The 25,443-nt window shown below is 42.8% G+C and overlaps 1 long non-coding RNA gene across 2 annotated transcripts in view; it reads left to right on the forward strand.

The window, feature by feature from the left end:
* The window catches only part of LOC120221691, a 238,320-nt gene that overhangs the window by 2,640 nt on the left and 210,237 nt on the right, over window positions 1-25,443 (forward strand). The window contains exon 2 of one of the 2 annotated variants that reach the window (XR_005525874.1): window positions 1,359-1,423. The exons of the other annotated variant lie outside the window; for it this stretch is intronic. This is a non-coding gene — a long non-coding RNA (uncharacterized LOC120221691). The remainder of the gene's footprint in view (window positions 1-1,358; window positions 1,424-25,443) is intronic. 2 annotated transcript variants of the gene reach the window in all.

Genomic DNA, 25,443 nt, shown 5'->3' on the forward strand with positions numbered 1-25,443 from the left:
AAAGGGCCTTGACTTCCCTTTTGCTGGCCTCTAGGCACCCTGGGAAAGCCTAACTACCTGCCTACTCTAACATTCCCCCTGCAAGGACTCTGGACCCTCAAAATCTTTTAAGGGAAAATGGGTGACAATCCATCTTAACGTAACTACTTCATGCTGGTATGGGACATTCACCCTGCCTGAGGGCTCCAGAAGTCCTTGCTGTCTAGGTTTTAGGAAACCTGGAAGGATAGTGGGGAGTAGAAGGAAGCTGTGGATTGTTCGAGGGGATGTGGGTTAAGTTTCGTCTTCATGGGAGATATAGGTTGAAATGCCTATCATCATCATCTGGAGGTGAAATTGTTGGAGTCTGGAAGAGACAAATATGACAAGCAAGTTAAACAAGCAAGGTCCAAAAACTAAAAGTGACGATATAGCCACTAGTGGACCGAAAAAGGGCAAGAACCAGGGTATAGATGGAAGCACCTCACACACAGCGTTCCAAATAGCATTAGTGATATCAGCCGCTTTGGTCATTTGGTGGAGCCCTTTGGCTTGGTCATATAATTTTCAGATGTTGTCTTCCATCTGTCCAGTGGTGTTGACATAAGTGCAACATGTTTTGTTAATGACAGCACATACTGCACCTTGCTCAGCCAATAAGTAATCCAAAACCAGCCTGTTGTCCAGAACTATACCAGCCAAAGATTGGTGTGGCCTGGAGAGATCTGAGCAAGTGGATGCAGCGGTGAAAGCTAGTTTATCTAACATTGCTGTCAGATTTCACAGAGTGGTTTCATGGTATACAAATCCCACCCAAGGGGCTAGCACCAAGGGTACCTACTATTCCAGCCAATACAAGGCTTGTTGCCCTTCAGGCTCTAGCATGGGGTTGGGTAGAATTATATATGCAGACTCCTGGAAAAACCACATACCCTGTTGTGTAACTGCCCCAATGTTTGAGGTTATCAATGCAAAGAAATCCTTGGGCCGATACAAGTTGGGTAAAGATTGGTTCCTGTGGGTTGTGAGAAGGATGTCCACAGGCAAGGAGATAATTGGGAGGGGCATATAAAGTTATGGGATAACTCACTGTTTCCAGATTCTACAGCTGCGGGACTCACCTGAAAGATTGTGTGTGCATTTAGGGTGGAGAAGTTCTTCTTTTATTCTGGGGAGCATCTGAGCATAGGTAAGGAGGGTGACATCACAATCTGCATTATTTTTATTTTCTAAGCAAGCATACCCTATATTGTACTTAGTGCATTAAACTTAAGTTAGAAATTATTTGATTGTCCAAGAATCTTGAGTTATCCTGTGAAGAGGTGTTGTTATTTGGCAGCTGACCCGTCTTTTGGATTTGTCTGTGTGTTATTTGATAGCATGGACTCAGAAGTTAAGTAAAATCAAGGACTAATTCCTGAGATGTCTTGGGTGATGAGAGTGGGTAAGTCCACATATGTTCCAATTTGGGTCAACAAGTATCCCTTCTAGGGGAAGAGAACTAGGTCCAGTATAGTTTTGTTTTGTTTTGTTTTGTTTGGAGGTGAATTATACTGGGAGAATGAATGAGATAAAACAAGATGTAAGAAGTGTCTTCTTGAGAATGTAAATGACAGATCCAACAGCTAAAAGTTTATCCCCCTGGGAGATTATGATGGAAAGATTTGAAACAGTTTTCCCTTTACCCCTGTGGACCTTCACAAGTTAGAGCAGTGATTAGAATAAGATAAAATGTGATTTTTTGGAGTATGTCTGAAGATTAATAAGGAAATCAGTTTAAAGGTCCATATAGGCAAAGGTTCACAAGGAGGAGAACCAGTATAAGAAAAATCAAGTTGATAGCTAACAATATAAAACAAATGTATATCAAGCACTTATCTTTTTGAAGATGTCATGTAGATCTTCCACAGGCTTAGGAATAGGATGGAATTTCTTTAGTATTTGGTTGTGGGGAGTCTGGAACCACTGGCTTTATTCTAGACAGATTAACCTAGCTAGTTATGCCTTGAAGCTTAACTGCTGTTGGAGTGCTAAGAAGAACCTGGCAGAGCTGCTTTCATTTGGGGTCTAATTGATCTGAAAGGGAGCACTTTCACCAAGTTTTTAATAAAATCATATCCCCTGGCCTGAACTGGGCAGGGACAGGTTCTTTCTTAGGCACAGGCAAAACTTTGTTGCCATAATCTATGATAACCTGCTGTATCTGCCCTAGGACGATTAAATGTTTTATAAGTTCATGCATTTCTGAATCAAACAGCAGATCTGCCATAAAGAAAGCTCTTCCATTCAATTTTACAAAGGGCTGAGTTGGAGGTCTCTTTTGGGAGCCATTCTCATTCACAGGAAGGCTATGGGCGTGAGTTTTGTCCAGGATTCTGAGGTTTCCTGGCAAAGTTTGGCCAAGATTGTTTTAAGGGTTTTGAGTAGCCCAACCTTTCCTGAGGATTGGAATCTCCAGGCAACATGGAGGTAGTAACGAATTCTCAAAGCAAAAACAAATGTTGAGTAAGCTTTGCAATAAAGGGGGGTCATTATCTCTCTGTGGAGACTTTAGAAGCCCAAAGCACAGGATAATTCCCTTTAATAGGGCTTTTAATACCTCTTGAGCTTTTCCTGTTCTAGCAGGATAAGCCTCTATGCAACCAATGAAGGTGTCCACAAAGACTAGGAGGTATTTATCCCTGAGATGGGAGCATTTGTGTGAAGTCTATCTGCCAGCTCTCTTTAGGGTGTGTGCCTCACCTTTGGATGGGCTAGAGGAGTGGAGGTGGTCTAAGCTTTCCTCGAAAGGTGTTTTTATAACATAGATCACAGGCCCTGGTGATAACTCTTCCTTGATACTCGTGACGTGCCAATTCCTAAAAAGGTTCTTATCAACTAAGGAGATTAATGGATCTCTTCTCATATGAAAGAAGTTGTGTGTTCCCTTGATGATTTTCCATTGGATGCCTGGGGAAGCATCACCTTTTGGTCTTGTGTCCACCATCCATTATGATCTAGTTGGTAGCCTTTCTGCTGAGCCTACTTTATTTTCCTTTCTGTACGTTGGGGCCTTTGTTGGAGGATTGGCCCATGGGGGAGTAAGGCTATCTGTACTGGAAGTGCTGCCAGGACCCCATTTATAGCCTCATTGTTTGCTCAGTTGTTTCCTGCAATAATATTAGCATTTCCCCTTTGATGGCCCCTGCATTGGATTATGGCCACTTCTGTAGGTTCCTGTACTGCTTTTAAGAGATCAAGGATCACTTGGTGATGTACGGGGGAGTGTTTGGCAGTTAAAAGCCCCCTTTCTTTCCAAACGGTAGCATGGGTGTGGAGAACAAGAAAGGCATACTTAGAGTCAGTGTAGATGTTAGCTCGTTTGTCCTTTCCTAACTGTAAGGCTCTAGTTAAGGCAATAAGCTCAACCCTTTGTGTCAGTGTAGTGGGGACAGACCTCCTGCTTCTGTGACCTGGTGAAGGTTTACCTGACAAAGGTCTGGCCCCCTTAATCCCTTTTTAAAAACTGCTGTGGTTTCCACACAGGAGTCTTCTGTGGTTTCCACACAGGAGTGAGTACGTTTTTATCTCCTTTGCATGGCGGGAGAGTAGTCAGGTTAAGAATTTGACATAGTTTAAGGATCACCTATAGGGTAGCTCCAGATACTAAAGGAGGTAGCTCTCCTGTTAGCCAATATTTATTTAATCTCTAAGGCTTCCTATAGGGTGTATAGTTTGTACTTCCAGGGACTGACCTAAGGTTAACTGGGTGGCTTCCTCTACTGAAAGTGCAGTGGGCAGTGACTGCCCTCAGGTATCCCGGCCATCTGGCTGCCACTGTGTCCAGTTGTTAGAAAAATAGGCCACTGGCTGTGGGCCTCATCCTAAATTTTGAATAAGTACCCCGAGGGCTACCCTTTGCCTTTCAGCCACAAACAACTTGAAGGGCTTTTTAAGGTTAGGAATTCTTAGTGCAAGGGCTGTTTGTGAGCAGGCTCTTATTTTTTGAAAAACCTATTGTATTTTCTTGTCTATTTAAGCTGGTCAGCGTCTAGCTCCTTTAAACCCTCATACAAGGGCTTCCTATTCATCCAAACCTTGGAATCCAGATTTGGCACAAACCTGCCATCCCCAAAAACATTCTAAGCTGCTTTTTTGTTTGTGGTGGGCCTACATGCAATATAATTTCTCTGTACTTCACAGAAAGTACCCACCTTCCCAGCATCAGAACATACCCCAAATAAAATACTCCTCTTTGGAAATTTGGGCCTTTGTTGAGCAACTTTATACCTTTGTTCTCCCAGGAAGTTTAGAACTCAGACGGTGTTTTTATCTGATTCTTCCTTAGAGGGGCTACAGATGAGTTATCATCTGTGTGTTGCAGGAGAGCTCAGTGGCTACAGTGAGCTGAGTACTCTGACAAGAGCACTGTCAGATGGGTGGGGACTGTTCCTAAAGCCCTGTTGCTAGACTGTCCAGGTATACTTCTGAGTTACATTGGTAGATAGAGTAGTCTATTTAAAAGTAAAGAAATACTGAGATTTGGATGTAAAGGTATGCAAAAGAAAGCATCTTAAAGATCCAGGACTGTGAACCACGTGGTGGCTTTAGATATCTGGGTTAAGATAGTGTAGGGATTAGGCCTAATGGGGTGGAGACGAATGACAGCCTTGTTTATTGCCTAGAGGTTTGGACCATCCAGTGTTCCCTGTTTGGGTTTAAAATTGGGAGAATTGCAGGGAGACTGGCAAGGGACTAGAAGGCCATGTTTTAGGAACTTGTTTATTAAGGTCTAGAGGCCTCATTGGACTTTAGGTTTACTGGCATTTGCAGGGGTATTTTTGTCCTTTAAAGTGATTTTTTCAGGTATTGTAAATATTGTTTTCTTGGAGTTCCTTTGTCCCACACCTCGGGATTAACTTGGTCCCAGATTTGTTGGGAAATATTACGAGGGTCTTCCTTGAGTGGAACAGAGGTGGGGGGGGTGCAGGCTAACTGGGAAGAGGGTCCTTGTTTCTGGGAAGTTGAGAGTATCTCCAAGGATGAATATGAAATCCTTTCCCAGGTACATGCACCCCAATGTTTGCAGCAACACTATCAATAATAGCCAAATTATGAAAAAGCCTAAATGTCCATTGGCTGATGAATGGATAAAGAAGATATGGTATACATATATATGGAATGTTAGCCATAAAAAAAGAATGAAATCTTGGCATTTGAAACAATATGGATGGAGCTAGAGAGTTTGATTCTAAGCAAAATAAGTCAGAGAAAGACAAATAACAGGATTTCACTCATGTGGAATTTAAGAAACAAAATAAATGAATATAGTGGGGGAAAAAAGAGAAGTCAAGAAATAGATTCTTAACTGTAGAGAACTGATTTCTATGAGGGGGGGTTGAATAGGTGATGGGAATTAAGGAGTGCTATGATCGTGATGAGCACCAGGTGTTGTATATAAGTGTTGAATTATTTAAATTCTACAGCTGAAACTAATAGTACGCTGTATGTTAACTAATTGGAATTTAAATAAAAACTTGAAAAAAAAAAAAAAGGAATAAATGAAATCCCTTCCCAATAGAGGGCTTGAGCATTCTGGCTTGACCAGGAGCTTATTATGAGTTACAAGATAATTTCTCCATGAACAAAGTAGGGGTTGGGTGAGGTATCCTGATTTTGACTTTGCCTCTACCCCAACAATAGACCGTACTTCGGAAGTCAGGGGTCCTGAATGGGAAATAAGGACCGAATATGGGGCTCCGGAGTACATGAGAAATCTGACAGGCTTCCCTGCCATTTCAATAGTTACCCATGGTTCCTCCCTTGGAATGTTGATGGTCTCTTTTGGGGCCTCTAGGAAACTTGGGCCCCATCAGTCACTTAGGGCCATAACTGGTAAAGGATCAGATCTTGGCTCCCTTTGGACCCGAGAGTAGTCCGTCTTTCAGTGCCCTTTGCATCCACATAGGGGATAGAGCGCCTTCGGAGGGCTTCTTGTTTCCACTAGTTCAGGCACCCACAGGAGAAACAAGCTTCTTGATCGTGGTCTTTTGAGGGGTTGGTACACCTGAGGTGTATCAGGTGCCCTAATGGTGACAGCTAAAAGCCCAGCCTGCCTTTGTCCTTGTTGTTTCTTCCTTTCCTCCTCAGCCTGATCTCAGTTGCTGACGACAGAGAAGGCCACATCTATAAGCTGGTTCAAGGGAGTTTGGGGCCTAAAGCGATCTTTTGGAGCTTTCTGTGAATATCAGTGGCTGATTGGCTTATGAAGTGGGTCCCAGGATTAATTGCCCTTCTGGAGTGTCTGGGTCTACATTAGTGAACTTTTACAGCCCTTCTACCAAGCAAGATTGGAAGAGGGAAGGAATTTTGCCTAACTCTAGGGTCATTTCCCTAATCTTGTCATAATTCACTGGCTTTGATGATACAACTCTTCATTTCCTCCAAAAGGCATAGTACCATGTGGTCCCTAAAGGCTAGTCCCTGGTGCCCAACCTGATAATTCCAACTGGGGTCTATCTGAGGTACTGCTGTCATTCCTACCAGGTATCTGATAGGCTGGGCAGCATGAAGGGCATCTGCATGGGTTTGCAACTCCACCCAGATGCAGAATGTCTCCTTTGTGGTACAGCAAAGAGAGAGAATGACTGTAAGGTCCTAACAGATTAGGTCAAAACACTGAGTCAGACTCCTGAAGTCTTCAGTAAATTTGCTCATATTCTCAGAAAACTGACCTAGGTGCTTAGAGCACTACCTGAGATCTGACACTAAAAAGGAAACAGGTACTCTTGTGGTTCCGTGAGGCCTACCCTCCACTTCCTGTAGGGGGCACAGCCGCTCTTTCTCTTGACCTGACTCTGGTAAAGGAGGATAGATTGGTTGAGGGGTGGGGTGGGATGGGGGTGGATAGTTGCTTAGCTAGAGCTGACCACATTAAGGTGTTGCTCTCCGGTCTTGGGTTGTTCCTTAAAGGGAGCTCCTGTGATAGTTTTTTCCTTAGAGTCAAAGTCTAAATGGCCCTTCCCCACTGTGCATGTTCTATATTTGTTCAGGTCATCCTTGAGGGCTGTACAGGCCTGGATGTAAATGATCTCTGCCCATTTTTTTTCTAGTGTCTTAAAGAAGAGATTACGTAGCAATATAGGGTTATAGTTAAGACTACCATTTTCTGGTCAGACTTCCCCATCCTCTAGCCTATACTGAGGTCAAGTGGTATTACAAAAGAAGATAAGCCTTTTCCTTTTTTTTTTTTTTAAAGAATTTTTTAAAATGTTTTATTTATTTCTAGGAGAGAGAGAGAGAGAGACAGTGTGAGCAGGGGAGGATCAAAGAGAGAGGGAGTCACAGACCGAAACAGGCTCCAGGCTCTGAGTTGGTAGTCAGCACAGAGCCCGACGCAGGGCTCGAACCCACGACCGTGAGATCATGACCTAAGCGAAAGTCGGACGCTTAACCGCTTAACCGACTAAGCCGACTAAGCCACCCAGGCGCCCCAGGCCTTTTCCTTTTTTAATGGAGGTTGATCTCAGTGTCTCAGAATGCATCTCAGAGGGGAGTCTTTGGGGAGGGAGGTGGAACTTCTTATTGCCTTCAGGGAGAGAGTTGACTCCTGTAATGAAAACAGGAGCAACAAAATAAGGGCTCCCATTATCAGGAACCCAGAGTCCTGTTTTCCTGGGGGAAGTTAGTTCCCTCCTTCTTGGGAACCTGAAAGGATTTAAGAGGAGAGCTCTCCTGGAGAGTTCTGATGGCCAGTGGACCAACCTGCTACTTCTGGTGGTGTCCCCAACCTGTTGTCTGCTTGTCATTCTCTCATTACAGCCGTAGCCAGTATGTCGTATGACAACCATGCTGGCCCTTGCATCCCAGAACCCATGCTTGGTGCTGGCTTTTGCAGTCCTCAAAGCGGAAGCCTTCCCAAAGGCCTCTGATGTCCCAGGGTGGAGATATCGGGAACAGGCATCATCACCATGACTCCAAGTTCTCTGAATATCCCACTGTCTTTGTTCTGATAGGCCTCTTAGCAGTTGGTGACAAAACATGGCTACCAGGGATAGAGGTCCCTTTGACTGAATATTTCTTGTCTGGCCCATAGGTATCTGTTGATCTCTCTCACTTTGCTGTTAGTTCCTATGAAACTAAACTTTTTTTTCCCCCAAATCTCTTTGTATCCCTGAATTATTTGGGTTGAATCACATTTAGTTAAGTGCTGAATAAGGCAGACCCACAGGGGGAAATCTCAATAGTTGGGGTCCTTTGCCAGGGAGTGAAATGGTTTATAGCCTATTTGATGGTATTTTGCACAGATACAACAGTGTGAGGGGGCAGGCAATTGTGCAGGACCTTTGCAATAGCCGGCAAAACATCTCACAGGACCTAGTGCCCCCTCTAGGGGCAACATCCCAACAAAGGAGATTCTGGAAATAAGAATGAGAGGAAGCAGCTGAAGCTAGACAGGGATGGGGTCGGGTCAGAGTGTCCCATGCCTAAGAAACAGATTTTGCAGAGTTAGAGACAGCTTGGGAATATTAGACAGACACCTAGGGATTGATGTAATGGATCTTGATGTTCTGGTTGTGAGTTGGTGGCCATGAATCACCCTTTTATGCATTTCAGTTTCTCCCTGCAGCTGTCTGAAACTGCCATGGGGCTTGGATCCCTGGATGATCGATCAGTCATTATGTGTGCAGCCCCCGGTGAGCCAGAAATTAACTACCATGACAGGGTGTTCCCCATAGGACTGCTACACATCTCCAGGAATGACCTCAGACACTTCCCCTAGGTTCTTAGTTGCCTAAGAACACCTTTCTATGGGATGGAGCAAGTGTGCCTTTCTTCTTTGGAGCTGAAAATCAGTCTCATAATTGCTACCAAACTGTCTGCTTCCCAGGTGGATTGGAAAGAAAGAGCAGAACAAAGGCAGTATGGTTCCTTCTTCTTTTATTTAAATGCTTATTTATTTCGGAGAGACAGAGAGGGCACACAAGTGTACACTGGGGATGGGGCTGTGGGGGAAGTGGAGGAGGGTGGAGGGAGGGGTAGAGAGAAAGGTGGACAGAGGATCCAAATTGGGGTCTGTGCCAACAACAGAGAGCCTAATGCGGGGCTCAAACTCACGAACCATGAGATCATGACCTAAGCTAAAGTTGGATACTTAACCAACTGAGCCACCCAGGTGCCCCATGGAAGTATGGTTCCTGAGCAACTTTCCAGCACTAGGGAGGCAAGAGTTGGAAACTCACTGATGAAGAGTGTCACTCAGCATGCCCTTTTGTGCTCACAAAAAGATGTTGCCAGATGAACTGGAAAGATCTCAGGTCCCTGAGGCCTCCACCCAGACCATGCCCAGAATATTGCTGGAGGCTCTTGGTGTTCTTGCAAGAAAAGAAACCAAGGATGGCCCAGACACATTGGTTGAGTGGCACAAGTGGAGTCTATAAAAGAGAGAGTACACTCTGGAGGTGTGAGGGTGGGCAACCTTCAGGGAGAGCTGCCTCCAGGATTGGTCTCTATCCTCTACTGTCAGTTGTTAACTAAGACATGGAATATTTGTTACCCAAGTAGGGGTTTTTTGGGGAACAGGGTTTCATGTTTTTTCTCCTTTACTTGGTCAGGGTCTTTGGCCTTCTTTATCTTGGGTCTATCTGGTTTGATCTGGCTCCCTGTGGCCTTGTTTGCAGAATGCTGCCAGGACAGGTTGCTAACTTTTCTGATAAAGGGCCTTGACTTTCCTTTTGCTGGCCTCCAGGCATCCTGGGAAAGCCTAACTAACCGCTTACTCTAACAGATAGACTCTCCCTTTCATTTGAACACTTAGAGGTCATTATAGGGTTATTGACTGACTCAATTTCAATATTGTGTCTCAGGAAATAGGAAGGCTTGAGGAGAGAGAGAGAGAGAGAGATGGGAACAACTGATCAGTGGGACAATCACAACACACACAACATTGATCGATCAAGTTTGCTGTCGTATGGGTTTGGTTCAAGGCACCTCAGAACAATTATAAAAGTAACATCAAAGATCACTGATCACAGATCACCATAACAAATACAATAATAACAATAAAGTTTCAAATGTTCTGAGAATTACTAAAATGTGACACAGATACATGAAGTGAGCAAATGTTGTTGGGAAAAATGGTGCATATGGCCTTGCTCACTGCTGTGCTGTCACAAACTTTCAATTTGTTTAAAAAAAAAAAAGCAGGGGGCGCCTGGGTGGCTTAGTCGGTTAAGCGTCCGACTTTCGCTTGGGTCATGATCTCGCGGTTAGTGGGTTCGAGCCCCGCGTCAGGCTCTGTGCTGACTGCCAGCTCAGAGCCTGGAGCCTGTCTCAGTCTGTGACTCCCTCTCTCTCTGACCCTCCCCTGCTCATGCTGTCTCTCTCTCTCTCTCCTAGAAATAAATTAAAAAAAAAAAACATTAAAAAAAAAAGCAGTATCTGCAAAGTGCAGTAAAACAAAGGGCAATAAAATGAAGTATGCCTGCTCTTTAATTTCTAAGTGCTCTTTTTATTTTCTCTTCTTTTTATGGCATCATGTTCTTTTTTTAAAAAATGGATATAGTGCCTCTTCTGTCTGAAGACATAAATTATAGAGTTTTAAAAATGTTTTCTACATAACCTTGCATTGATGTCAATTCTTTTCAGTCTTTTTTTGGTTGATTGTTTATATATGGCCTCTCTGTCCTTTAGGCTACAGGTGTTCCTCAACTGCGTGGTGATCCTAGCTGTCAATTCATATGTAACAGCCACGCTCTACAAAGGTGCTTTGGGGACATGGGCAAGGACTTGTCAACTGTTCAGCAACTTGTAAGATGATGGGGCAAGGGCCCACTTATTTGTTTTCTTCCCGAGAGTAACCTTTTCATTACTTGCTTTGGGGATCTACCAGTTTTCTTGGAACCCAATGGGGAAAGGAGACTGGAAATCTTAATAATTTCTGTATACACATCTTCACCTAAACCGCTATTCCATATGGTAACTTTGTCTTCAGCTGCGTTTGGTGTCCCTGAATCATGGTCCTTCAGGTTTGATATCTCCAAAAAGAAATAATTCTGCAGTCCCCAGGTCGAGAATGAGCGAGTGGAGAATGTTCCCCTGACCTTGTCTAGTGTGGTGGGGAATCTAAGAATCTAATTGCCTCCAGGACTTTTAACCTTCTGTTTTCAGCTCACACCATCTGGAATATCTGCTGCTTTCAATTCCCGAGCCTTTGTGAGGTTTTGCAATGTCAATTAGGTTGCTTCCAGGCCTTGCTTCTGAAAATACTTGGGTTTCATTTTCCTCTGGGCTGTATGAGTCTTCACTAGTCCATCTGTTTAGTGCTGTATTAATTTCCTAGGGCTGTCATAATAAATTACCACAAACTGGGTTGCTTAAACCAATGAACATTTATTCTCTCACAGTTTTGGCTGCTAGAAATCTGAAATCAAGTTACCAGAGGGCTCCTGGGTAGCCCAGTCAAATTAAGCCTTGGGCTTTGGCTCAGGTCATGATCTCGTGGTTCTTGAGTTCAAGCCCCGCGTTGGGCTTTGTGCTGATAGCTCAGAGCCTGCAGCCTGCTTCGGATTATGTGTCTCCCTCTCTCTGCCCCTCCCCCTCTCATGCTCTGTCTGTCTGTCTCTTTTTCAAAAATAAATAAACATAAAAATAAAAGGGTACCAGAATGTTGGTTTCTCCTGGGGACTCTGAGGGCTCCATGACTCCCTCTTAGCTTCTGGTAGTTGCTGCCAGTACTGGGCATTCCTGGGCTTGTACATGCATCACCCCAGTCTCTGCATCCATCAGCACATGGTGTTCTCCCATGGCACAAATATCCCTCTTTTTTTTTTTTTACTTTTTAAAAAAATATAATTTATTGTCAAATTGGTTTTCATACAACACCCAGTGCTCATCCCAACAAGAGCCCTCCTCAATGCCCATCACTCATTTTCCCCACTCCCCCACCACCCATCAACCCTCAGTTTGTTCTCAGCATTTAAGAGTTTCTTACGGTTTGCCTCCTTCCCTCTCTGTAACTTTTTTTCCCCTTCCCCTCCCCCATGGTCTTCTGTTAAGTTTCTTAAGATCCATATATGAGTGAGAACACATGGTATCTGTTTTTCCCTGCCTGACTTATTTCACTTAGCATAATACCCTCCAGTTTTATCCATGTTGCTACAAATGTCCAGATTTCATCTTTCTCATTGCCAAGTTGTATTCCATTGTACAGATAAGCCACATCTTCTTGATCCATTTGCCAATTGATGGACATTTAGGCTCTTTCCATGATTTGGCTATTGTTGAAAGTGCTGCTATGAACATTGGGGTACATGTGCTCCTATGCATCAGCACTCCTGTATCCCTTGGGTAAATTCCTAGCAGTGCTATTGCTGGGTCATAGGGGAGTTCTAGTGTTAATTTTTTGAGGAACCTGCACACTGTTTTCCAGAGTGGCTGCACCGGTTGGCAATCCGACCAACAGTGTGAAAGGGTACCCGTTTCTCCACATCCTCACCAGCATGTATAGTCTCTTGATTTGTTCATTTTAGCTACCCTGACTGGTGTGAGGTGGTATCTCATGTGGTTTTTATCTGTATTCAAATACCTCTCTTTTTAATAAGGATACATTATTACATTAAGGCCCACTCTAATGGGTGCTTAAATGGGATGTCTCGCTATCAGATGGGTGTTCCAAATGTGGGGCAGCAATTGGGTGGAAGCCATTGGTGGGGGAGGTGAAAGAATTCACCCAAGGCAGAGCAAAGGAGATAGAAGTTTATTGAATACACCGCAAGGGAGTGACAGGCAGGACAGCAGAGGAGAGGTTGTCTGCAATAATGTAGTGGGAGGGGGCTCCTTTAAAAAAAAAACACCAAACACAACTTTTTTTTTTTTTTAAGAGAGAGAGAGAGAGCGCGCGCATGAGAGTGACATGGGTCAGCTCCATGACCCTGGGATCATGACCTGCGCCGAAATCAAGAGTTAGACACTCACCTGACTGAGCCACCCAGAAACCCCTTAAGGAGAATGGGTGAGGAGGTATGGCCATGTATGGAATTTTCCCTTTTTTGATAACTGTGCCTCGTTGTCATTAGCCCGTTGGTCATTTAGGGCCTATGGATGTTTTCGGTTGGGTCCCCCGATGGGCCTGCCTGTATTTAGCCAGATGGTCACCATAGCCCTTTCTGCATTCCATTGCTCAAGCCTGTTTGCCTAAAAGCATCTCCCACAATCGTAACCTCAGTGTATCTTGATCATATCTGCACAGACCCTATTTCCAAATAAGGTCACCATCAATGTATCTTTTGCGGAGACACAACTGACACATGTCATTCAGTTTCTAGATTAAAAATTTTTTTTTAATGTTTATATTATTTTTGAGAGACAGAGACACAGCATGAGTCGGGGAGGGGCAGAGAGAGAGGGAGACATAGAATCTGAAGCAGGCTCCAGGCTCTGAGCCTGACGTGGGGCTTGAACCCATGAACCATGAGATCATGACCTGACCCAAAGTCAGATGCTTAACCAACTGAGCCATACAGGCGCCCCCAGTTTCTAGATGATTGTGGGCATTTTTCTATTCTGTTCTCTTTGTTCTTGTGGGTCTATACCTCCTAACTTTTTTTTACCTCCTCAGTTTTTTTTAAATTTATTTATTTTGGGAGAGACGGGGACAGCGTGCGTGGTGGAGGGGTAGAGAGAGAGTGGGAAAGAGAGTATCCCAATCAGGCTCTGCACTGTCAGCACAGAGCCTAACATGAGGCTCGAACTCACAAACCATGAGATCATGACGTGAGCTGAAATCAAGAGTTGGACACTTAACCAACTGAGCCGCCCAGGTGCCCCAGTTTATTTATTTATTTTGAAAGAGAGAGAGCACGTGTGAGTAGGGGAGAGGCAGAAAGAGAAGGAGAGTTAGAATTGTAAGCTCATAGTGCAGAGCCTGACTTAGGGCTCGGACCCAAGAATCTTGAAATCATGACCTGAGCCAAAATCAAGAGTAGGAGGCCAAACTCACTGAGCCACCCAGGGGCCTCTCCTCAGGTTTTGTTTTAGTGAGGCTTCAAACAAAGAGTAGGAAAGTGGATATTTTTAATATGCTGTGTTAACTGGAGGGTTTATTACTGCTATTTTTAGTTGAATCCTACCAGATTGGCAACTGAAACCCATAAAAATCCACTTAGTATGCATACTTTTCAAGTTTACAACCAAAACTTTGCTCTGAATAATAGTTTAGGTAATTTTGGTGTTTTTTTTAATGGTTAAGATAATTTTGCAACCACTTTTGAAAGAATGTAAATGAAGTGTCTATTTTAATTCAAATTTGACATTTATTGTCTTTCATTCAATTTGCATATTTATTCCATAATAATTTTATGGAACTCAGAGATTTTATCAGATTTGGTGTACTTCTTTAGAGTATCAGTGTCCACCATCCTGAAACAAAGAATTAATGATAAATGTTTTCAATTATCAAGTGTTTTATTTATACAGTCACTGATAATAGCAATTTTTGACTTTTTCACGGAATTCAGTGAAATTTAGCATATCAATGTTGTTATATAATAATACAGTATTTACCATACAATAGTACTTTTCCTCATGCTTTACATGTATTGGCTGATTTAATCTTCGTATCAGTCCTTGGGGAAAATACTACTTTTATCCCCATTTTATAGATAAGGGAGCTAAAACTCAGAGAAGTCAAATGAGTTCTTCAAGTTCACACAGCAAGCATAGGAGATGGGATTCAAACCCAAATAGCTTGACAACTCGGAGTACTCTCAACACTATGTAATATTGGCTCTCTAGCAATCAGTGGGATTTAGAGAGCTATGTAATTGCATCGAATAAGATCTATAGTTCAGAGAAACATTTGCATTTTTAAAAATTCTGTTTGAAATAATGTAGGAAATTCATATGTAAAGGATGCCTCTTTTTAGATATATCCTTTGAACATCTCCTTATCAGGAGGGTGAAGAGAGTTTTGGGCCCCCCCCCCTTTTTTTTTTTTTTTCCAAAAAAAAGAGGAAATGAGGCTATGCAGTGATTAATTATTTTCAGCTGCCTTCTTTAAGTTGGTTGACAGATTTCTTTGTCACTACTTAGGGGGAAAACTTACTTTCTTGCCTCCCAGGCTGTTGGAGGAGGTCCTGAAAGGAGGTGACCTCTGTTTGACTCTCAAGCGAAAGCTAGGCAATCAGAGGCTCCTCATCCTTTCCTGTGTCCTTGGAATGTGCATTATGCTTGCCTTCCCACACTAGCAGCTGCACCAAGGACATAGCCTTAAGATAGTAATGTGGTGTTGAGACCATCTGGATATGTATGTGATGAAGCCATATAAGGTCTCTCTGTAAACTCCAAGATTCTGGCAGACAGTTGCAGAGATCTGCTTGTCTTGCAGCCATCCAAGACAAGCCTCCTGTGTAACTTCCCTTGCTTATTAAACCTGCCACCTACTAATCGAGTGGTTGTGGTGCATTCCGACTGGATGGGGGGCATCCAGATGGGTGGTGTAAGGATTCACCTGAGGTAGAGCAAAAGAAATAGAAGTTTATTGAATACACTGCAAGGGAGCAACGGGCAGGACAGAAGGGAGAGACTGTCTGCCAAGAGGTGGTGGTGAGGGGCTATAGTTATAGGGTGGAGTGAGGAAGTATGGAAAGCTGTAGGATTTTCCCCCTTTTTTTTTGGTAATCTTGGGAACTGTGCCTGGGTTTAAGTAACTCATTGGTTAGTTAGGGCCTAAGGACATTTTCAGGTGGGTCACTTACTAAGCCTGTTTGCAATCAGCTTGGTGGTCACTGTGGGTCCGTTAGCCTTGCTCAAGTTTCCATTGCTCAAGCCTGTTGCCTAAAAGCAGCCTCTACATTGGTCTGTCTCTTATTTATTTTTCTAATATTTTAAAATTTATTTGGGGGAGGGGCAGAGAGGGAGGGGGAGAGAGACAGTCCCAAGCAGGCTCCATGCTGTCAGCACAGAGCCTGACTTAGGGCTCTATCTCACAACCGTGACTGAAATCTAGAGTCAGACGCTTAACCAGCTAAGCCACCCAGGTGCCCCTGCCTCTTATTTTTAAGAAATAAAAGTGTGTTAGTGAGACAAATTGGGAGTGATATAATTATCATCACCATACTTTAAGACAGATTTTTGTTGTTGGTGGTGTTAGTACTGGTGGACTTCTATAGAAAAATCCTCTATATGAAAAAAGAAGTGATTGGTGATTGCCAGTGATGTGGAAGATGTGGGGGTTTGGAGCCTATGGCCAAGAAAGAATTCTTGAGATATCTTTGATGCAAAAAGATGATTTTCTTAAAGCACAGGGACAGGACTTGTGGGCAGAAAGAGCTGCCCTGAAATTGTGAGATTGCAAGGAGTAACTAACTGATTATTACATACTTGGGAGGTTGGAGAGGTAAAGGCCAGGGGGAAGTTTCAAAAAGGGCTTTCATTTACTAAGGAAGAGTCACAGGATCCTGGAGGCTTAGCTGTTGTCAAGCTACGACTGTTTTTCCTTCTAGCAAAAAACATCATCATTAAGACAGTAGGGAGTTTCTGGGGGAATATTATATATACTCTGCCAGCCTAAAGTATTTGTCAATGCGCTAAAGGTTATTAAGTAAATTTAATTTTATTTATATTTCCTTCTGCCTTTGTTTCCCACATGAGGCAGGACCTTTGATTTTCCCTTAAAGAACTGAAATGTATCATACACACACATTTTTTTTTCATGAGAAATGTTTGTAAAAGAAGGTACATGGACGTGGCTCTGTAGAATTCGAAAGAATGAAAATTCAGATTATGGAGTGACAAGCAAAATAAATGAAATGTCAAGATGGCACAGTTCAAGGTTCTAAAACCAAATAAAATGATTAAAAAAGACAAGGATCCTTGGGGCGCCTGGGTGGCTTAGTCGGTTAAGCGTCCGACTTTCCGACTTTCGCTTCGGTCATGATCTCGCGGTTCGTGGGTTCGAGCCCCACGTCGGGCTCTGTGCTGACTGCCAGCTCGGAGCCTGGAGCCTGTTTCAGTCTGTGACTCCCTCTCTCTCTGACCCTCCCCTGCTCACGCTCTCTCTCTCTCCTAGAAATAAATAAAACATTTAAAAAAAAAAAAAGACAAGGATCCTAACTACAATACACTTTGAGAAAACACACACACTGCTGCAATAGTCACAATGAAATATAGAACTCTTTCACAGCCAGAAGTTGCTGGATTTAGGTTGTAGGCTATTAGTGATGAGGTTTTGGGGTGATGGTGGTATTTTGTGGGGTTTGGAGCTGATGGCCAAGAAAGAATTCTTGATGTCTTTGGTGCAAAAAGATTTTAGTAAAGCATTGGGACAGGACCAGTAAGCAGAAAGAACTGTGCTGAGGTTGTAAAGAATGACTGGTTAGATACTGTGCTGTTGTAAAGGTAAAGGTAAAGGTAAAGGTAAAGGTAAAGGTAAAGACAAAAGGGAGGCCTCCAGAAGGACTTTGACTTGCTAAAGAGGACTCCTAAAATACCTGAGGCCTTACTATTGTCGAGCTAAGGTTATTTTCCCTCTAGTAAGGCATTAACATTAGACAGTAGGGGTTTTCTGAAGAAATGTTATGCTCTGTATTTGCCTCAAGTATTTGTCAATGGGCTGTATGTTATAAGGAAATTTATTTTACCTGCCATTTCCTTCTTGCCTTTTTTCCCCATATTGCTATGGAGGGGTGATGTTGGGGCTCCCAGAAACTGAGTGTACCTGTTTCTGGAGATTAGGCTATTGATAAGATTGCCTTTTCTTGTAATTTACTAAGATATTGTAAACTGATGGAGACTCATGTCCTGCAGGACTGTGATCTCTTATCAGTTAACCATTTGTTTTCTTTCCTTTCCTTTGTCCTCGGGCAGCCAGGAGTACCTGCGGGATCTGGGGGGTAGGTGGTAATGCTAGCTTGTATTTTGCCCTCAGCCTGCCTATGGTCTCTCATCATTAGCGAAGCATGGATTAGTAAAAGACAGAAAATGGAATCACACCTTCTCATGTATTCTTTAAAAGAGTGACTGATGATAATCAGATAACTTTAAGCGCCTGATTAAAGAAATTTTTAAAAAGTATTAAATAATAAGTTTCCAATTTTTTACATGTTTTCAAGACCACAGGTGTCATATCTAGCTTCTTAAATAAACACTGCTTGCTGCATTTGTTAGGAGAGCTGCTGCAAAATAAAGACAAGACAGGATGCCACTTAGGATCCCAGGTCTTGGTACACAGCCACAGTCTGCACTGAAGCAGTATTAAGGGCATGACAACTGCATAAAGTGGCTAATAATGGCAAAAATAAAGAAAAAAACTCCTTGAGGTCATATAGGTCGTGATGGTGAACTGCCCAAACTGCCCAGGCCGGGCGCTCCCCATACCCACTTCCTTTCCCTACCTCTGTGAAGCGATGACCCCAAGTCACCCTACCCCTATATATCCAACCAGCTTTAAACACCTCTGTCTGCCTGGATGGGCTTCTTTTAACTTTATAAGCAAACTACCATCTTTGTTCAGGGCTCAGTCATTGCCGAACGATCCCACTGGGCCCACCGGTGTAGTAAAGCTGTGTTCTTATTGGTCTCTGCGTGCCGCTTGAGTTTTCTCAGGTCTTGGTCTATTTTTCCACAACAGTAAGAATTACATCTTTAGACAAGTCAATTCATAGGGCTCTGAATGGGGGAAACCATTCATCTAGCAATCAAGGATGAGATGAATCCTGGTGACTAAGGCCATTGCCCACCCTAGAGGATAACATCAGCTTTGAGAAGGCTGGAAGCCCATAGGGCATTCAGATACCCAGCCTATTCTCTAAAAAGGACTCCTTTCAGGAACTGTTGATCTTTGGAGACCTAATTAGGGACATCCAGGTGACTGTGTTAAATCTGGAGGCAATGGAGAGAGGGGAAAGGATAATTTTTGTCTAAATTGCCAGATTGCAAGGCAGCAGAAGCTTCAGGCAGAGCTGATCCCAGGCGGCTGCGATACTGATGGGCTACAGCTGAACTGTTGCATTAACCTTTGACATCACATGCTATCCTCTCTGACCACTTGACCCTGGCAAACTACCTGACTACTCAGCAACCATACTCTCATCTGCCTGACTATGCTTAATGGAGATCAGTAGCCCGGGGACTGTGTAGCCTTTTAGTTAGCAGTAGGTGATGATCCAAACACATCTTAAAAAGTTTTCAAGGGGTCCCAGATCTTCACATACACACTGGATCAAACGGATTCACCAATCTAATTTTTTCTATCACAATTTCTTGAAATCTAGTTCCTAGTACAAACAGGCACACAATACTTGCTCAATAAATATTAGTTGAGTGGCTGATCTGCATTAGTATTCAGCATAGCAATCATCATCATTAAATAGTCACTCATCCTTCCTTCCATCCTTTCCTCACTTATTTGTTTAAAATATTTATTAAGCAGCAATTTTGTACCAGGGCTTTGTTAGGCACTGGGGAAACCAAAATGATGCAATTGCTGTGTTCCAGGAACTCACAGTACGAAGAGTCCTGTAGACATCATGTAGTCAGCATTCCTGTTATTCACATAAAAGAGGTATAAAAATTATGTAAGTCATTATCATACTCCAGTCTTCCAGACACACTGCTCCAGATTAGTCTCCTTAAAATATTGGCTCTAATCATTTTATTCTTTGAATATCACAGAGTTGATCAGACCTAAAATTCTGAACTATTGTTACTGCCAGGAAATAGCAAATGACACAACAACAAAAGGCAGTGTTGGGAAAAGCAAACTCATTTGATATAAGTTTACCAGTTGATGTTACAGGGAAGTCACAAGGAGCCACCAAGATCAAGAACAGGGAAAACAGTGTGGAAATAGGAGGTGGAGCCGTTACTAGAAGGATCCTATCTAATTCTGCCAATAATATCTATCTTGTATAAGGCTATTCTCCTCACCCTCTAAGTTAATTTTTCCTGAATACAAATTTATAATGTACATTAATTTTAGAAAATTTGAATAGTATGAAAAAATAAAAAGATAATTACTATAGCCCACCTCTTAGGAGCAAACTCGGCAAATATTTAGTATATTCAATGTTTTCCTACATGTTTCTTATATTTTTTACATAATTAAGATATACGGCACCTACAGTTTTGTAACTTGCTTAAAAAAATTAAACTTTCTAACAAAGACTGTTAAAATGATTCCTGAATATTTCAATGGCTACATAAATATGCCATTTGACAATGTAACCATTCTCTTAGTAATATGTTTTCACTATTCTAATTTTTCATTAACATGAAAAACAACATCCATAAATCAAAATCAACATCTCATCAATACATAAAGCTTTAAAATATTTTGGAATATTATCTTTTTAAAAATGGTTAAAAATTTATTTCTTTATTTTGAAAGAGAAAAAAACGTGTGGGGGAGGGGCAGAGAGAGGGGGGACAGAGGATCTGAAACAAGACCTGTGCTGACAATTAGAAGCAGTATATGAGAGTGCTCTTTTAAAAATAGCATTGAGTATTTTCATTAAAAATAATTTTTGCTAGGGGTGCCTGGGTAATTCAGTTGGTTAAGCGTCCAACGCTTGATTTCAGCTCAGCTCAGGATCTCACCATTGTGGGATTGACTGAGTCAGGCTCAGCACTGAGTTTTGAGCCTGCTTGGGCTTCACCCTTCCCCCCTCTCTCTCTGCCCCTCCACTGCTTTCACACACTGTCTCTCAAAATTAATAAGTATGTTTGTTAATACTTTTATATTTCTTTTGAAGTTGAACAGAGATAGGTAGGTATTCACCAAAAGTTTGTGCTTACCTTTCCCTACCATTAATGTGTCCTAGGTAGGTGGTAGATGTCTAGCTAGGCACTTCATTTCCCAACTAACATCTGATGTGGCCAGATGTTTAACTCTTCCTGATTACCTTATCTTCCTTAGGGAATGGAGAGGATGTGGAGAAACGGGCACCCTACTACACTGTTGGTGGGAATGTAAGCTGGTACAGCCCCTCTGGAAAACAGTGTGGAGGTTCCTCAAAAAGTTAACGCTAGAACTCCCCTATGGCCCAGCAATAGCACTGCTAGGAATTTACCCAAGGGATACAGGAGTGCTGATGCATAGGAGCACATGTACCCCAATGTTCATAGCAGCACTCTCAACAATAACAAAAATATGGAAAGAGCCTGAGTGTCCATCAACAGACAAATGGATCAAGAAGATGTGCTTTATCTATACGATGGAATATTACATGACAATGAGAAAAAAATGAAATCTGGCCATGTGTAGCAACATGGATGGACCTTGAGGGTGTTATGCTGAGCGAAATAAGTCAGGCAGAGAAGGACAAATACCATATGTTTGCACGTATAGGAGGATTAGGAGGAACTTAGCAGAGGACCAAGGGGGAGAAGAAGGGAGGAAATAGTGGGGGAAAGGGAGAGAGGCAAACCATGAGAGACTCTTTTTTTTTTTTTTTTTTACAAATAGTTTATTGTCAAATTAGTTTCCACATAACACTCAGTGCTCATCCCCACAAGTGTCCTCCTCCATGCCCATCCCCCCTCCCCCCCACATCCATCAGTCCTCAGTTTTTGTCAGCATTCAAGAGTCTCATGAGAGACTGAAGACTGATGGGTGTGGGGGGAGAGGGGGAGATGGGCATGGAGGAGGGCACTTGTGGGGATGAGCACTGGGTGTTATATGGAAACCAACTTGACGATAAACTATTTGTAAAAAATATAAATAAAATAAAAAAAAGAAGACATCCAAAAAAAAAAAAAAAAAGATTTACATTTCTGGGGGAGGTTGAAACTGTTGCTGATGGAATGTGAATAGAAGAGATGTATGTTGTCCAGGCCAGGTTTTCTCAAGAAGCCTCTGTGCCTTCTCTACTTTTTCTTCCCCCTCTGCTACCTGGATCTCTCAATCACTGCCTGGAGGAAAACCACCTGACAAGGACAGCTGAATTGACTGAACTGCTTCTGAGCAAGAAATAAACTTTTATGATATCGACCCATTAAAATGTTGGCATTAATTTGCTACTATAGCTAGTGTTGTCCTCTCCTATATAGGTATCCACATAAAAGATGATCAGATATAGAAGGCACCAAGCTCTCCTTTTTATCTATCTATCTATCTATCTATCTATCTATCTATCTATCTATCTATTTTTAAATGTTTATTTTGAGAGAGAGAAAGAGAAGGCTAGTGGTGGAGGAGCAGAGAGAGAGAGGGAGACAGAGAATCCAAAGGAGGCTCCACACTGTCAGCGCAGAGCCTGACACAGGGCTTGAACTCACAACATGTGAGATCATGACCTGAGCCAAAACCAAGAGTTGGACACTTAACCAACTTAGCCACCCAGGCACCCCTCTCCTTTTTAAATTTTTTAACTGTAGAAGTCATCCATATATGTCATAATGAGCATAATGTTTTACTTAAAAATAAGAATAAAGGGACACCTGGGTGGCTCAGTCAGTTAAGCATCCGATTCTTGATCTCAGCTCAGGTCTTAATTTCAGGGTCATGAGTTCAGGCCTTGCGTTGAGCTCCACATTGGGCATGAAACCTACTTAAAAAATAATTTCAGAATAAAATTGATGTTGAGGCTCTTCAGTGACTCATTTGGTCAACTGTCAGACTCTTGGTTTCGGCTCCGGTCATGATCTCACAGTTTGTGAGTTTGAGCTCTGTGTCAGGCTCAGGGCTGAGTGTGGAGTCTGCTTAGGCTTCTCTCTCTCCCTCTCTCTCTGCTCCTCCTCGGCTAGTGCTCTCTCTCTCTCAAAATAAATAAATAAATAAACTTTAAAAGATTTGAAAAAGAGGGGCACCTGGGTGGCTCGGTTAAGCTTCCAACTTCGGTTCAGGTCATGATCTTAGGGTTCATCAGTTCAAGTCCTGCATAGGGCTCTGTGCTGACAGCTCAGAGCCTAGAGCCTGGAGCCTGCTTCAGATTCTGTGTCTCCCTCTCTCTCTGCTCCTCCCCTACTCATGCTCTGTCTCTCTCAAAAATCAATAAACATTGGGGCGCCTGGGTGGCTTAGTCGGTTGAGCATCCGACTTTCGCTTAGGTCATGATATCGCGGTTCGTGGGTTCGAGCCCCGCGTCGGGCTCTGTGCTGACTGCCAGCTCAGAGCCTGGAGCCTGTTTCAGTCTGTGACTCCCTCTCTCTCTGACCCTCCCCTGCTCACGCTCTCTCTCTCTCTCCTAGAAATAAATAAAACATTTAAAAAAAATCAATAAACATTACAAAAAACTTTTTTAAATAAAAATTTTTTTTAAATTTGAAAAAGAATAAAATTGATGTCTAACACCCATCACATTTTTGTCTACCCATCTATCTTTCCATCTATCTGTTAAAATGTCATTTAAGAGATAGTCATTGGGGGGATCACTTATATGTGAGATACTGTGAATTGGTCTCTGTAAGTTACTAAACATATCCAAATAATCCTAAAATTTTTTAGCCACTTTATACTACCTAGAATCAGTGGCAGTTCACCCAAAGCAGACTTACCAGGAGCTCTTTCCTCAGGAAGTGAATTTTCATAATTATTCAGTTGATGCACTTTTGTATTGGTTACATTAGGGTTGGAAAGAGGGCGGTCATTGCACATGAGGGCAGTTTATGGGAAGAGGGTTCTGTAGGCAGGAATGAACCAGTAATGTACTGGTTATCAGAGTGGTCCATGAAAGCTTTGAGACAAAAGAGATAAGAAAGCATCATTAGAGAGGTAGCCAAGACTGTGAGATGTGTGGAAAATTAAATGAGAAGTAGGTCATGCAGTTGTACTGCAGATTTTCAAGTACTCATCAACAGGCAACATAAAAGAAGTCTTTTTTGGTCCTTAGCAAGGAACACCAGTAAATAAATCAAGTTTAGAACAATATGGTTTTTTTTTTTTTCTGTTATTACTTTCTGGTTTTGAGTTTGTATCTTGATAAATTGAGGCCTGCTGTCTTAGTCTCTTCAGGTTGCTGTAACAAAATTTGGCCCTTACCCCACACTGTGCCACACACCCCCCCTGCAGTTTATGTCTTTATCATGTGTCATCAACTCAAAAGTCTAAGTCCAAAATCTCATCTAAATAGCATCAAATCAGATATGGGTGACACTCAGGATGTGATTGATTCATCTTGAGGCAAATTCCTCTCCAGCTGTGACCTGTGAAGTCAACTGTATTATGTGCTTCCAAAATACAATTAATTACAGGACAGGAATAGGATAAACACTCGCATTGCAAAACGGAGAGATAGGAAAGAAAAGTCTTGAGCAAGTCCGAACTCCAAATGGGAACTTGTTATACCTTAAGGTTTGAAAATAATCTTTGACTCAATGTTTTGCCCTATAGGACCTTTGGGCTGGAGGTTTTGCCCAGACACACAGGAGTGGGGATTCCCCCCTGCCCCTGTGATTTGCTGGGCACAGCTTATGTTGTGACTCTCATAGATTGGTGTTGTGTACCTGTGGCTCTCTTGATTGGGACCACACAGTGGTGGCTATCAGTCTGGGGTAATGCAGTGTTCACCCTCATGGTTCCACTGGACATTTCCCTAGTTGGGGCTCTCTTTGGTGTCTCCACTTCCATTGTGGTTCTTTGCCTGGACCCTGAGGTTCTTGGAGGCATCCTCAGAAATCTAGGAGGATGCAACCATGCCCCCTCAGCTATGCTGGGCACAGCTTATGCTCCACTAGGGCCTGCTGGAACCCAGCCTGGGGTGGCAGAGGAATGGGGTGTTGGAGTGGGGGGAAGCAGAGCCTGTGATGTAAGATGGCACCTCGTAGTGTGGCTTCTTCTTTTTTAAAAAATATAGTTTATTGTCAAATTGATTTCCATGCCCATCACCCATTTCCCCCTCTCTCCCACCCCTGTCCTCCCTCAGTCTGTTCTCAATATTTAGGAGCCTCTCATGGTTTGCCTCCCTCCCTCTCTGTAACTATTTTTCCCCTTCCCCTCCCCCATGGTCTTCTGTTAAGTCTCTCCTGTTCCACACATGAATGGGAACACATGGTATCGGTCTTTCTCTGCCTGACTTATTTCACTTAGCATAACACCCTCAAGTTCCATCCATGTTGCTACAAATGGCCAGATTTCATTCTTTCTCATTGCCATGTAGTATTCCATTATATAGATAAACCACATCTTCTTGATCTATTCATTAGTTGATGGACATTTAGGTTCTTTCTATGTTTTGGCTATTGAGAGTGCTGCTTTGAACATTGGGGTACATGTGCCTCTATGCATCAGCACTTCTGTATCCCTTGGGTAAATTCCTAGCAGTGCTATTGCTGGGTCATGGGATAGTTTTATTTTTAATTTTTTGAGGAGCTTCCACACTGTTTTCCAGAGCGGCTGCACAAGTTTGCATTCCATCCAAAAGCGTAAGAGGGTTCCTGTTTCTCCACATCCTCACCAGTGTCTGTAGTCTCCTGATTCGTTCATTGTAGCCACTCTGACCGGCATGAGGTGGTATCTCAGTGTGGTTTTGATTTGTGTTTCCCTGATGA

Source organism: Hyaena hyaena, unplaced genomic scaffold (genome assembly GCF_003009895.1).
Source record: "Hyaena hyaena isolate Hyena2069 unplaced genomic scaffold, ASM300989v1 scaffold_804, whole genome shotgun sequence".
Taxonomy (NCBI): Eukaryota; Metazoa; Chordata; class Mammalia; order Carnivora; family Hyaenidae; genus Hyaena; species Hyaena hyaena.